The sequence below is a fragment of the Lepidochelys kempii genome, chromosome 23 (assembly GCF_965140285.1).
Source record: "Lepidochelys kempii isolate rLepKem1 chromosome 23, rLepKem1.hap1, whole genome shotgun sequence".
NCBI classification, from domain to species: Eukaryota; Metazoa; Chordata; order Testudines; family Cheloniidae; genus Lepidochelys; species Lepidochelys kempii.
The window spans coordinates 11304320-11318299 of record NC_136402.1 but is presented as its reverse complement, the minus strand read 5'-3'; the positions used below and the strand labels follow the sequence as shown (position 1 = coordinate 11318299).

General features: G+C 50.3%; 1 long non-coding RNA gene across 1 annotated transcript; it reads right to left on the bottom strand.

The window, feature by feature from the left end:
* Positions 1-1900: 1900 nt before the first annotated feature.
* LOC140901902 (uncharacterized) lies at positions 1901-7171 on the bottom strand. Its single transcript, XR_012155982.1, has 4 exons — positions 7072-7171; positions 6154-6308; positions 3951-4007; positions 1901-2288 (listed from the first exon to the last, which is right to left on the bottom strand). It is a non-coding gene; the product is annotated as an uncharacterized LOC140901902 (long non-coding RNA).
* Between the last annotated feature and the right edge of the window lie 6809 nt (positions 7172-13980).

Here is a 13980-nt window from a genome sequence, read left to right as displayed (position 1 = left end):
TCCTCTACCATACATACTCTGCGTTACTGCCATTATCTGCTCTATTTTAGTCAATTGTTTTCCATTCCACTAAAAACATACTTAATTTTAACATATGCGCTTAAGGTTTTTTTTCTCGTTTATGAAGAAAAGGAATTTATATTTCTAATTATTTTAGCGTTTAGGTTTACTGATCAAAATCATGTATGTGACCCACTAACACTTAACTCCATCATTGCTCTTGGTATCTGAGTTGGAACAACATCTGTTGTCATGCAAATTTTAAATTATTTTGCAGATATAACTAAAAATACAATTTGAAAATAAGCAACCTTCATCTGCCCAGTTTCTAAAGTTATGTTTTTAGCTAATGTTTTTTAAACTGGCACTGCTAAGGTTAGTACAAGCTGAAGTTACATTCTAGAAGGATACTATTATTTGATTGTACCATTTTAAATAATAACTGATAAAGCACAACATGATAACAAAAGTAATAATGATAATTACTCCAGCCAGGACAGGTTAGGCATTTTAGAACTCACTACACAAAGAATTAAAATTAAGCCTAAGAGAGAAATAAAATTATGAAATGCACAGACTGATTAAAAAAACCCCTAAAACAACAGCAATTTGAAAGACTAAAATTACAGAGAATATACGTGCTTTGCAGGAAGTACCAAGAAGTAATAACAAAAACATAATACAAGTTTGTGTTGGGATGTGTGTGTGTGTGAGGAGAGACAGTTTGTGTTGGAGAAGTGTGTGAGAGTGTGTGTATGAAAAAGAGCCAGTGTGTGTTGGGGGAGTGTGAAAGAGAAACTGTGTGTGTGTGAGAGAGAGAGAGAGGGTGTGCTGGGGGAGTGTATGAAAGACAATGTGTGTGTGTGTGTGAGAGAGAGAGAGAGAGCCAGAGAGAGTGTGTGTGCTGGGGGAGTGTATGAGAGACAGCGTACTGCCCCTTTAAGCAGAGTGGCACTCACCAGTCTAAAGGCTTGTTCAGACAGCAGCAGCTGCCAGTTTCTCTGTCCCACTCCTGAACCCTGTCACCCGCCCACCCCAGATCACAGAGATGGGGTACATGGACGGGGGGACACCCAGACATCAGTGCCCCCTCCTACCCTTACCCCCCGCTCTGACAGCAAACAGGAGGCTCCTGGGAGCAGCTGGCCAGGGGCAGCTCCAAAGCAGGAGGCAGGAGCAGCCGCGGATGCAGACAGCTGCAGATCATCAGGGCAGGATCACTCCTGAGTCGGAGGCGCCCTGCTGAGAAGGGCAACTCAGGTCTTTACCCCTTTTGCCGTACCAAAGGCCGGCTCTGGTTACAGCCTGAGCCTGGGGCCCCATATGTGTGAGCCGCTCCAGCCCTGGATGTGATGGGACCCAGTGCTGAGGTGGGCCTGGGCTGGGACATTCTGATCTGGGTTCGGGGCTGCAGTTTGACTCCTTGCACCGTGTATAATTTGGGGAGCAGTGGGCAGTTTGGGGTACAGTGTCCTGGAAGCATGGTTGACACTCAGCTCCCAGGTGGGGGTTTCACAAATGCCGGGCCCCTTCCCAGGGACTCTCCATGTGGGTTATCATGTGGGACCTGTCCAAACCCAGCGCTGCCCCTGCCCAGGGACTGTCTGTGGGGTTTACCATGTGAGACCTGGGCATGGGGTGCAGGCTGGGGAAATGCAGCTGCCCCTCCTTGAGGGGGGGAATGAACATATTAAACGTGAGTGCCGTGCCCCCTCCCCCGCACATTAGCCACCAGCTCCTGTGAGACCCTAGGGGCTCAGTCGCTTTGGCCTGTTTGCTGAACTTTCTGAGCCACACCCCAACCTGGGTCATAGTTAGTACTGTTTATGTGGGGCAGCACCCACAATGTGCCAGGCACCTCCCAGACCCCGCAGAGGAGCTCGCAGTCTAAGGGCAGACAGACACAGCGGGGGGTAGGGGAACAAGACAAGAATTGTCTGTGAAAATCCCTATGTTTTGCTCTAGGCAGGTGAAGCAATGGGATTGCTCAGAGGGATTGAAATATGGAGAACCCAGGGCCCTGGGGAGGAGCGCAGAGCAGAGGGGTGCGTGGCAGGCAGCACAGTGGGAACTGCTTTGAGAAACTGGGAGCCGGGTGGATGGGGCTGGGGGAGCAGGAAGATGGAGCGGACGGGGCTGTGTTCCATCCCCTGGGAGTTCCAGTCTGGAGGCTCAGGCTGAGCGATGGCGTGTTCTCTCCAGGATATTGGTGATGATCGGGGCAGACACGAGGAGGAAAAGGACCAGGGTGGAGCGCAGGATCCAGATGTAGACAGGCATGGCTGGGCCTGGAACACACAAGGAGACATTGTATGGGAGGCTGGGCGGCAGGGAAATGGCTCTAGGGCGTTCAGGCTCAGAGTGGGTGTGACGTTGCACTCCATATGTTTTATGGAAATATACTTATAAGTGGGAATATGATGTAACTGAAATATGCTTTATGCAAAAGTTCTCTTGTAAGGTATCATAACAAAGATTACAACCTACTGAATATATTCCTTCTGTTTGTATGTATTTAACATTCTTGTATCTGAAGCTAGAAATATGAAGTATAACTCTGAGGTCCTATTGTAATTATGCAAGGTGTGGGCCATTAATGGTGGCTTGGAATCTTGATGGCTCCCATTCACTAGGACCATTGGTTGTGAATGGGTTTATTTACTTGCAAACCTTCCTGTGTACAAGCCGAGGAAGAATGGAGGCTGGGGTCTCACAGGACATGTGACCATATCACAGGCTATTGGAATCCATCTTAACCCTGGAGCTTTTCCATTCAGAAAGGGCTGGGGGGGGACGACTCAGAGAGACAAAAGATTCCAGCCTTGTGTCAAAGCTATAAAAGGGGGTGGAACAGAACAAAGGGGGCTGCCAATCATGAGAAAACCCCTGCTAACCACCTCAGATGTCTGCTGGAACTAACAAGGTCTGTAGCAGGGGAAAGGATTGGACCCAGACTAGGAAGGACTCTAGTCTGTGAAAGAAGCTTATTGGAACATCTCTGAGGGTGAGATTTTACCTGTAATCAGTTTCTTAATGTATTAGGCTTAGACTTGTGTGTTTTTGCTTTATTTTGCTTGGTAACTTACTTTGTTCTCTCTGTTATTACTTGGAACCACTTAAATCCTAGTATTTATACTTAATAAAATCACTTTTGTTTATTAATAAACCCAGAGTAAGTGATTAATACCTGGGGGAGCAAATAGCTGTGCGTATCTCTCTATCACTGTTATAGAGGGCAGACAATTGATGAGTTTACCCTTTATAAGCTTTATACAGAGAAAGACGGATTTATTTGGGGTTTGGATCCTATTGAGAGCTGGGTGTCTGGGTGCTGGAGTTAGGTAACCTGCAGAGCTGTTTTCATTTAAAGCCTGCAGCTTTGGGGCGTGGTCCAGACACGGGGTCTGTGTTGCAGGAGGCTAGCATGTCTGGCTCAACAAGGCAGGGTTCTGGAGTCCCAAGCTGGCAGGGAAAATGGGCTCAGAGGTAATTTCAGCACATCAGGTGACAGTCCCAAGGGGGTCTCTGTGACTGAACCCATCACAGTGGGGCCCCCACAAGGCAGCTCTGGCTCCAGCTGGGCAGCTGTGTCCCCCCAGAACTCCTGAACTCCTTCACAGAGTCCACACCCCTCTCCCACACTCTGAACCCCTTGGCCCCAACCTGGAGCCCGGAGCTCATGCACCCCAGGCCCCTCATCCCCAGCCCCACTCCAGAGCCCGCACTCCCAGCCATAGCCCTTACCCCCCCCCCCACATCCCAACCCTCTGCCCCAGCCCGGTGAAAGTGAGTGAGGGTGAGGGAGAGCTAGCGACGGAGGACGGGGGATGGAGTGAATGCGGGCAGGGCCGCTGGAAAGGGGTGGCGTAGGAGAGGGGCCGTGGGGAAGAGGGCGGGGCAAGGGTGTTCGGTTTTCTGAAATTAGAAAGTTGGCAACCCTAGTCACTCACCTTCCTGAGACGGCGGATCCTCAGGGCTGGGGCCGGTGCTCGGGATTAGCTTCTGGCCTGGGCAAAAAACACAGACAACATCAGGGACATTCAGCGGTTCAGTGGCCAGCCAAGCAGAGATCATCTGCCACAAATCCCTAGACCATGTCTCTCCAAAGGAGCCTCAGACACAATTGGCCCCGCTCTACTGGAGTCAATGGGCCAGATCTCTAGCTGGTGCAGATCAGCCCTGCTGCATTGACATCAGTGATCCAGATTCCCAGCTGGTGTAATCATAGTTAATAATCATAATGCACTAGCACCTGACGGTCAAATCCAGGTCAGGTCTCATTGAGCTGGTAGCTTTACAGACAGGATAAATGTCAATCCCTGCCCACAATGATCATGAGTGGATGAGACAGAGAAACTGGCCAAGAGGTGGGGTTGGAAAATGGAGTTAGAAATCTAATAAGAACATAAAAACAGCCAGACTTGATCAGACCAATGGTCCATCTAGCCTAGTATCCTGTCTTCTGACCGGGGCCAATGCCGGGTGCTTCAGAGGGAATGAGCAGAACAGGACAATTAATGAGTGATCCATCCCCTGTCATCCAGTCCCAGTTACTGGCAGTCAGAGGTTTAGAAACATCCAGATCATGGCTAATAGCCATTGATGGACCTAACCTCCGGGAACTTATCTCATACTTTTTTTCAACCCAGTTATCCTTTTGGCCTTCACAACCTCCCTGGAACAAATTCCACAGGTTGACTGTATGTTGTGTGAAGAAATACTCTATGTTTGTTTTGAATCGGCTGTCTATTAATTTCATCTTGTGACCCCTGGTTCTTCTGTTATGTGAAGGGATAATAACACTTCCTTACTCACTTTCCTCACACCATTCATGAGTTTATAGACCTTCTAACACATTGATGAGGCCTGATTTCCCTTTATAAAAGCTGTGTTGATTCTCCCCAACATATTGTGTTCATCTATATGTCTGAAAATTCTGTTCTTTACTATCGTTTCAACCATTTGGCCTAGTACCGAAGTCAGGCTTACCACCTTGTAATTGCCAGGATCGCCTTCAGAGCCTTTTTTAAAAAATCAGCATTATATTAGCTACCCTCCAGTCATCTGGTTCAGAGGCTGATTTAAGCAATAGGTTACATATCACAGCTAGGAATTCTGCAGTTTCATATTTGAATTTTTTCAGAACTTTTGGGTGAAGACCATCTGGTCCTGGGGACTTATTACTGTTTAATTTATCCATTTTATCCAAAGCCTCACCAATTGACACCTTGATCTGGGACAGACCCTTAGATTTAACAGGCTGTGCACAATCCCAGTCCAGCTCGGTAATGATCAAAGCTCACTACCTGCCTCGCCATGAACAGGTTCCTGTGGCAGAAGCCCACAAAATTTTAAAATGTCTGACACCAGCCAGCTGTTCCCTTCCCTCTCCTCACATGTGTGGCATACTCCCCCCACCTCACTCTCCTGCTGGTAATAGCTTATCTAAAGTGATCATTCTCCTTACAATGTGTATGATAATCAAGTTGGGCCATTTCCAGCACAAATCCAGGTTTTCTCTCCCCCCTCCAACCCCCTCCCCACACAAACCCACTCTCCTGTTGGTAATAGCTTATCTAAAGTGACCACTCTCCTTACAATGTGCATGATAATCAAGGGGAAGAGCAGGTTTTTCCCCACTAATTAAAAGACAAAAGGTCATGATCTTCTCTGAAGGGCAGAGTGTGAAAATGGACAAACTGTCACAGATATTCAGTAGTTTTATTGTCATCATGGTCTACTTTACTAAAACCTTCATGAAGTACAAGTACGGAATAAAGCAGCACGAATAACTGATTTTTTTGGCTCACTGGCTATTTAAAAAAATTTTTTTTTCAAAATTTTCAGTGAATCAAAAAGTTGGAAAAAAAACCTTCTTGAGGCTGCTATTCTACACCTCATTGGTATGAGGCTTTTGGCGTTTGAAGTGATGTGTAATCGCTGTGTATCTGCCCCACAGATGGTGAGGGCTCTGGAGAGGGGACATTGCTCCAAGGTAAATGGTTTTGCTCCCTGCTGTGGGATTTCCCTGTAGGAAAGCAGGAGGGCTGGGCTGGGACGAGGGGGGAGCACATGCCAATCTCAATGGGGGGACTTTACCCCACCGCAGGTGCCTGTGGGGGGGTGGGGGGGCAGGAGGCCTCAGAGACTCACCTCCATGTGGGGAATGTAAAATGTCCAGGCAGCCCCACATGCCACCGTCTGCTCCCCAGGAGGCTGGGGGCTGCCATGTCCCCGTGCTGTGGCTGGCGGTGTGGAGGGAGCCAGACTCTTACCCCGTGGCGATGGAGGTCACAGCTGTGCAGAGCCTGGCGGGGACAGAGACAGGGGTTCGGATTCCGCAGGCAGCGGAGCCAGGAGATAAACGAACTAGCCAGTTCTCCTATCACAGAGCCCCTAGCGATGGCCTGGACGGACGTGTATCCATGGGGCAGGGGCCTGGGGAGGAGGCAGGGTACGTGTGGGCTCTGGCTTTGTGAGGCACCATCAGGCACAAACATCTGGCCAGGGAGTCAGTGGCTGCTGGGCTGCGATCCTGCCCCGCGCCAGTCAGCAGCAGAACCTGGTAGGGTTCCCATACGTCCGGGTTTCCCTGGACATGACCTCTCTTTTGGTCCTCCCTTGTTTTTGCGCTGCTCTGAAGGCAATGCTAAGCCCACTGCAGGGCTCTGCCCCCTCCCCATTCAAAGCAGAAGGAATCTTTGTACCTTCCCTCCCCCTTCAGCTCCCCCTTCCCCCAGTAGTGTCCTGTATTTGGGAACTTGAAACATGGTAACCCCAGACCATGGTGTCAGTGCTGCCCCTTGGAAAGGGCTCCATGGCACAGGTGAGGGGCCGACCCCAGCTGCCCCTGCCTTGGTGCTGGGTACAGGGCAGCAAAGAACCAGGGCAGAGCGAGATCCCTGCGGGGTTAGGAGCCAGGCATGAGGTCTCTAAACAGCTGGGCTTGGGCATTCACAGGCTCCCCGAGGCTTGTTAGGGACGTATCAAGGCCAGGTGCAATGTCCCCTGTGCAGAAGGGCCAGCACTCAGCAGCGGCCCATCTGTGAGCAGGATTCCTTGCAAATTCACCTCCACCTTCAGACCGCTCACTCTGCTCCATCCCCTGTCCCAGGGCCTGCTATCCCGCTCTGGGTCTGGATCCTCCGCTCTGCCCTGGTCCTGCTCCTGCTGACTTCTGCCCCGATCGTCACCTGCATCCAGAGGAAAAGAGCTATCATTCGGTACGATCCGGAGGGCTTTAGGTGGAATGGCATGGAGGAAGAGGAAGAAGAGGTGACTGAGGGCTCTGGATGTCTCCCCTGTCCTGGGCAGGTTGGAGGGTCATCTGGGATTTCAGAGAGGTCTGTGGTTTATGCCTTTGTGCAGAAACCTGTCCATGAGGCTCACGGGGAGTAACTCATTGATCAGACTTGGGGGGGGGGGAGGTCCCTGATAAATGTGTGACACCAAGCAACCCCCATAGGTTCCCCTTACATGGGATATGAAAGTTAGCTTAGCTCCAGACCCACGCATTTCCCCCTCTTCCCTGGCCGGTGGCTAGGCCAGCTCCTGCTCTCTGTGCCTGTATCCTGGGGCAGCAGTGGTGAGCATGGCCCATCTCCTCACACTGCCCTGCCCTTCAGTCACACCAGTGTGTGTGTGTGTAAATCCAGAAAACCTCATGGCCTGCAGCAGCTTTACTCTGGGGTCACGTGCATGTCACCAGGCCAGGATCCAGCCCCTGTGTTTGAACAGAGACATATTTGCTTAATAAGGGTTTAATTTTCACTGCTGCTGGGCCAGGCTTGGGGCCAGGGATGCTGTGGGCCCTGCTCCGGTATGGCATGCACAGACGGGAGGGCTGGGAGCTCCCAGTGATAGCTGGAATTTTCACAATGGCTGAACTCTTTGAACACCCCCCCGCGGACACACACACACACACACACTGTTCCCCAGACACACACACACACACTGTTCCCCAGAGGCTGTGATTTCTATCCTTGGTTGTTGTAGCATAGGGGCAGACACTGAAGTACAAGCCCTGTTCCATACAGCTCCACGTCCCACTCTGCTCTGCATTACAGGCGTGCTCTACAAGTTTATGCTGTAAAGAGGCTGAAATATTTGTTGTCTAAATATGAAATCGTTCCAAGTGGTTGCAGAAAATAAGCTGCGGTTTGGTGTTTTACTCTGTCAGGCCAGACCTTGAACAATACGCACTGTCACCTGCTCTACCAGGGGCTGGACTGAGGGTTATTCTTCCAGCCCCTCAGCCATGCTGCGAATGCAGCACTGCAATCATCCCTGAGATAGAAATGAGCGTGGCAGACAAGTGATGGGGGATCATTGTGTCCTGAGAGCAGCATCGCTCTGAGACTGTGTCTATAAATACTACCGGGCTGTGGGGACAGGGTCGCAGGGGGCGGGGGAGAGACTCCTGCGCTGAGAACAGGACCACAGCCAGTAACCACAGGCCCATCTCTCTGCTCACCTCACAGGCAGGGGGGCTCTGTTTAGAACTAGGATTGGACGGATTTGCTTCTTATTGGTAAATGTCAGCAAACATCAATTTCCCAGGACGCACACAAACCCACGAGAAAATATTTCCATCGATAATAATAGAAATATGCAATTAAGCGAAGTAAGAGAAAGGCTGTGTGAGACATTATTAGAGGCTGATTTAAGGATATATACTGTGTATATATGACAATTTGTGTTTTAATGGTTATGAAGCTTTAACTTTTTGAATCTCAACATCTACTGTCATTAAATAATTATTGTCTGACCCCTCATTGTAATTTCCTCCACTGTGAAATATAAATCAATAAATATAAAAACGTTGTCGAAACCCCATGATTTTAACCAATAGTGAACATTTAAATTGATAACAAATGTTAAAAAAAAACCTTCAAAATCAATATTGACATTATGTTTCAAAATTATAATAAAATTGAATTCTGAGAAGGCTATTTATAACCCTGGGCTGGGACCTGTGGGAGCCACCGGGGGACATCATCCAGAAACAGACACAGCATATGTTATGGGGTCAGTCATGTGACTCAGCCACACCCCCAAGTGATGTCCCAGCGCCCCCATTGTGATCTGCCCATGGGCACCTAAGCATACAGAGAGGGATGGGACATGGGGTGCTCTGGATCCAGCATCCTGGCAATTAGATGGAGGCACAACGCTCAACAGGGGCCTCTCCCAGGGCACGGGGGCAGTGGGGGGAGAGGGCGCAGTGACACCCCCACATGGCTAGAAAAGGGACAAGGGGATTGTCTGGTGGCGGGAGGGAAGGAGGGCGGTTGCTGCTTTATGAAGAGCCCTGGAGAGCCCTCCTGGGGAAATGGAACAAACTGGGGAATGGGATGAATTCTCGGGGGGGAGGACAGGAGCAGATGGTACTCATGAAGGAAGGGAAATGGAGGCCATCGTTATGAGGATGGCCACCGCTTCCATTGGAAACAATGGGAAGCAGCACTGCCATGTCAGTGATACCTTCGGGTATGACAGGGAGGGTGCCCCAAGTAAAGATGGCCACCATTTCCCATTGTTTCTAAGGGAAATGAAGCCACAGTCTTCAATTCTGCAGGCCACAAAAAGGGCAACCTCTCTGCTACATCAGGGATATGGGTGGCCATCTTCTCTGAGGGCAGCTTATGGCTTCACTTCCATTTGAAAACAAGGAGGAAATTGGACATCAAGGCCATGGGCAGCCTCCCAAGGCTTTATGGAAATGATAACCATTACCCAGAGGGCAGCCTACATCTTCAATCCTAGCAGAAACAATGGAAAATGGCAGCCATCTTTACTAGGGGCAACCTCCCTTTCACATCCATGGTATTTAATGGCATAGTAGCCATTTTCCCTGAAGGCAGCCTGTAACTTCAGTCTTATTGGGAACAATGGGAAATCAGAGCCATCTTTACAAGGGGCAACCTCCCTTTCACATTCCAAGGCTATAGTCTCATGGCAACCATCTTCCCCCGGGCAGCTTCAGGCTTTTTCTATGATGGCATTAAAGTCACAGGCTTCCCTCTAGACAGATAACTGCCATGTTGCTACACCCTTGGGATGTGAAAGGGAAGCTGCCCTTAGTAAAGATGGCTGCCATTTGTGACAGCAGGATATGCAGGGAGGAATTTCCAAAGGGGCTTGAGTGTCTGAGGTGCTAACTGCATGAAAGCCCATGAGTGAGGGGTGCCTGACTCCTTTGGGGCCTTTTCAACACCTAACCCTAAAATAATGTTGTTATTGTGGAAACAGCTCCATTTTTAGGGGCTTTATCTGGAGAACCTCTTTCTCAAAGGGCCTCAGATTTCCTTCACACACTCTGCCTCAGCCACTCACCCAGGCTTCCCCTTTTCAGGTGGATTTGACTAGCCCTGTGGATTGTAGGCAAAGTTTAATATTCTGCTTTAAACAGAAACTTTGTTGCTGCAATAACTATGGGAAGACACCATTGCTCTGTAATTCTCTCTCTTGGCTCGCCTGGGAGTTGGGCTCAGAGGGGCTGGTCTAGTCCAGTATCAAACCCCAAAGGTGGAGAGTTGGGTTCAGATGGGCTGGTCTGATCCATTATCAAACCCCAAAGGTAGAGAGTTGGGCTCAGAGGGGCTGGTCTGATAGGGTATCAACCCCTCAATCCTCAGCATTTGGGAACAACAGAGAAACTGCCCAGCCCGTGAGAGAGGAGCTGTGCAAACAGCCTCCCCCTCTCACCAGGGAGTGAGGTCCCTGGCCATTGCGAGGCCGGTAGCAGACACGGCCCCGTCTCTCACAGGGGCTGTGGCTTTTCTTCTCTCTGAACCTTGGGGAGCACGTGGCAGATCAGAGATCACCTGCAGCTTCTCTGGTCCCTGCAGATCAGCAGCGGAGAGGCCAGATCAGAGAGCCACGGCATTTCTCTCACTGAGACACTATGGAGCAGAGCCTGAGAGACGGCACCTGGATCCCCGAGAGGCAGATGCCGCTGTGGCATTGCCAGACTGTGGGGTTATCACGGCTTCTCCCCATGATCCTGCCGCTGGGCCTATGGCTTCTCTGTGAGTATGGACACAACGGGCCTGGTTGGGTTTTAGGAGAAGGCTGAGATGAGACAGGCAGAGAATTGTTTGCTTAATTAGTCCTGAGAGGCATGTTCCAGGTGGGCTGTTAGACTGCCATCGCTGCCCTAGACCCCAGAGAGGCCTGTGCCAGCCCCCAACCCCCCTCACACGCCCCTGGTCTCCAGTACATCCCTAGCACTGCCAAACACTGTTACTTTTCCCTGCTTACTGTTTTCTATATCAGGGGATTTAAAACACTTTCAACCCTTCAGGCAAAATCCACATATTTTAACAGTTGCAATGTCTGTGCAATCTCAGGCCCTGGCCCGAGCATGGACCCAGCACTGAATATTGCCAGGGCCGTTTTAAATCACTCATTCACCTGATCCACAGGTGGGGGAAAGGTGAGAGTTCAGGGAAGAGCTACAGGAATGATGCGAGGTCTGGAACAGCTGCCTGACAGTGAGAGGCTGACGGAGCTCAGTCTGGTTAGCTGGTGGGAGAGAAAGTTAAAAGGTGACTAGATTACAGCATAGAAGCCCCTCTGCAGGGAGATTTCTGACAGCAATGGCAGATTTCTTGAATCAATCAGACAAAGGCTGAATGAGAGCCAACGGCTGGAAAGTGAAGTCAGACTAATTTACTCTGGAATAAGGCCCATGTAGGAGGGTGGCTCGTTTACCACTGGATCAGATTAATAAGGGAAGCAGTTACATTGTCTGTCACTTGGAGTTATTAAATGAGGAGTGGATGTGTCTCTAAGAGATGCTGTCTAGCTCAAACACAGGTGCTTGCCTAGATGCGGGAATCATCTTGTCAGGTTCTCTGTAGAGTCCTTTGCAGGAAGTCAGAGCCAGATGATCACAATGGTCCCTTCTGGCCTGAGAATCCATGAGCCTAGGGATCCCTTTTCTCAGCAGTGCAGATTGGTGTGTGAGAAGCCATTGCAAGGGAGAGGGATTAGTTGGAAGAGTGCAATTAACAAATGCAGTTTATTGCACAGGAGAGACTTAAAGGAGGGGATTCCACAGCTGTCACCATCCTGTGTCTGTATGTTGCCTTGCTGGGAGAATGTCCATTAATTTTAAACTGAATTAAGTGTTCTACAGCACATCTGTCTGCCCTACTAACAGGAATGTGGTGTATTTTATTTAAAAGGTTCGCTTGCTGCAAGCCAGGAAATTTGTAGCTCTCCAGGTGAGTGCTGAAAAAGTGCCTAATAATGAGTGCAGTGGGCTGGGAGTCAGAACTCGGCAAGGGGAGTGGGGTCTAGTGGGTTAGAGCAGATCACTGCGGGGTCAGGACTCCTGGGTTCCATTTCTAACTCTGAGACACAAAGCCCAAACCTGCTTCCTGTGGTAGAATTCCTTGTAATTTGGGAACAAGATCAGAAAAAATCCTCTGCTGGTGTAAACAGGTCCAGCTCCACTGAACTCACAGGAGCTGCATCCATTTACACCAACCAAGAATTTGTCCCATCAAGTTTCAGCACCTAATTTAAACCACTGAGGGCCAAATCCAGTGGCCGTGTCGACAGCACTGTGACACATGGGGGCCGTGAGGTGGCCAGTAAGAGGTGGTAGATCAAACCTTGCCGAGCAGTGGAAATTGCACCCATTTGGTATTCAGTGGGGACTGAATTCAGCCTCTGGCGTAAGTGGGTGCCTGTCCTGCTTACACCAGAGCTGGGTTTGACCCTGAGGACTCAGAGTATTGGGGTCGGTGCAGCATCAGTGTAAGTGTCTTGGGGCCTGACTCCCCTCTCTCAGGTGGGACTCCACTTGAGGTGAGTTACTCCTGATTTCCACCAGTGTGGGTAGAGAGACATCTCTTTGGAGGGTGGGGGTGGCTGCTTTTCCTTGCACACAGCTGAGAGATGCTCTTCCTGTAACACTCACACCTCCCATTCCATTCCATCTTTACAGCCCCAATGGAACGGGCTCCCTGGGATGCTCTGGCCATTGTGCGCTACTCCAGTGACCCCCAGCGTCTGCCATCCCACCGGAAATGGCCCATTGACGTGGGTTCACATGGCAGCACAAAGCTGCTGGTACACACAGGGGCATCCAATCCCAAATGGGGGCAAATAGCAATCTCTGCCCCTCTGCCTGTCTCCTGGCTGAACCCTTGTAATCCATAGCACTGCACTGGCGTGGAAGGGAAGCATGCACTGGGGCATCGGGCTCCAAAGTGGAACAAGCAAAGCTAAAAACTCTGCGCACTCCCAGTGCATCCTGTCCCTCCCTCCAGACGCTGCAGCCTCAGGGAGCGACACCAGCAAGGGGCCAGATTCCAGCTGGTGTAATCAGCATTGCTTCATTGGAGTCAATGGAGCCAGATCCCCCGCTGGTGTCAATCAGCCCCACTCCAAAGAAGCAAATGCAGTTTTGCTGATTGACACCAGCGGGGGATCTGGCCCCAGGTGTTTAACACTGATGTGTTTGCTCCCCAGGCACTCTTCCAGCCCCGCGGCTGTTCCTGGACAGGCTGTCTGCACACCAAGGGGACACCGCCATGCTGTCATGTTTAGTCCCTTGTGGCATCCCAGTGACCCGCATTGTCTTCTGCAAAGATGGGAAGGAGATTTCTGTCCAGCCCAAGGGAGGAAACACAGTAGTCTACGACTCACCCTACACAGTGTCCAAGGAGAGTGCAGGGGCCTTTTCCTGCCTCTACCAGCTCAAGGATGATAACAACCAGGAGAACAATTCTCTCTCCAGTGACCCCCGGTACCTGTACGTGGATGGTAATGCAAAGCACTAATGGTGGGCTTGGTGTGGAGGGTCAGGGAGCCGGGATGGGCTGGGGACACACTGTGATATCTAGAGTTAAGATGTAAAACTTCTCTCTTCTTCCCCGACATTTCCCAGGTGAGAACTCTGTCCCTGAGGGCATGTAACGGGTTTTTTAGTGACTAATCGTCATCCTCTCAGCCATTGCTGAGTTT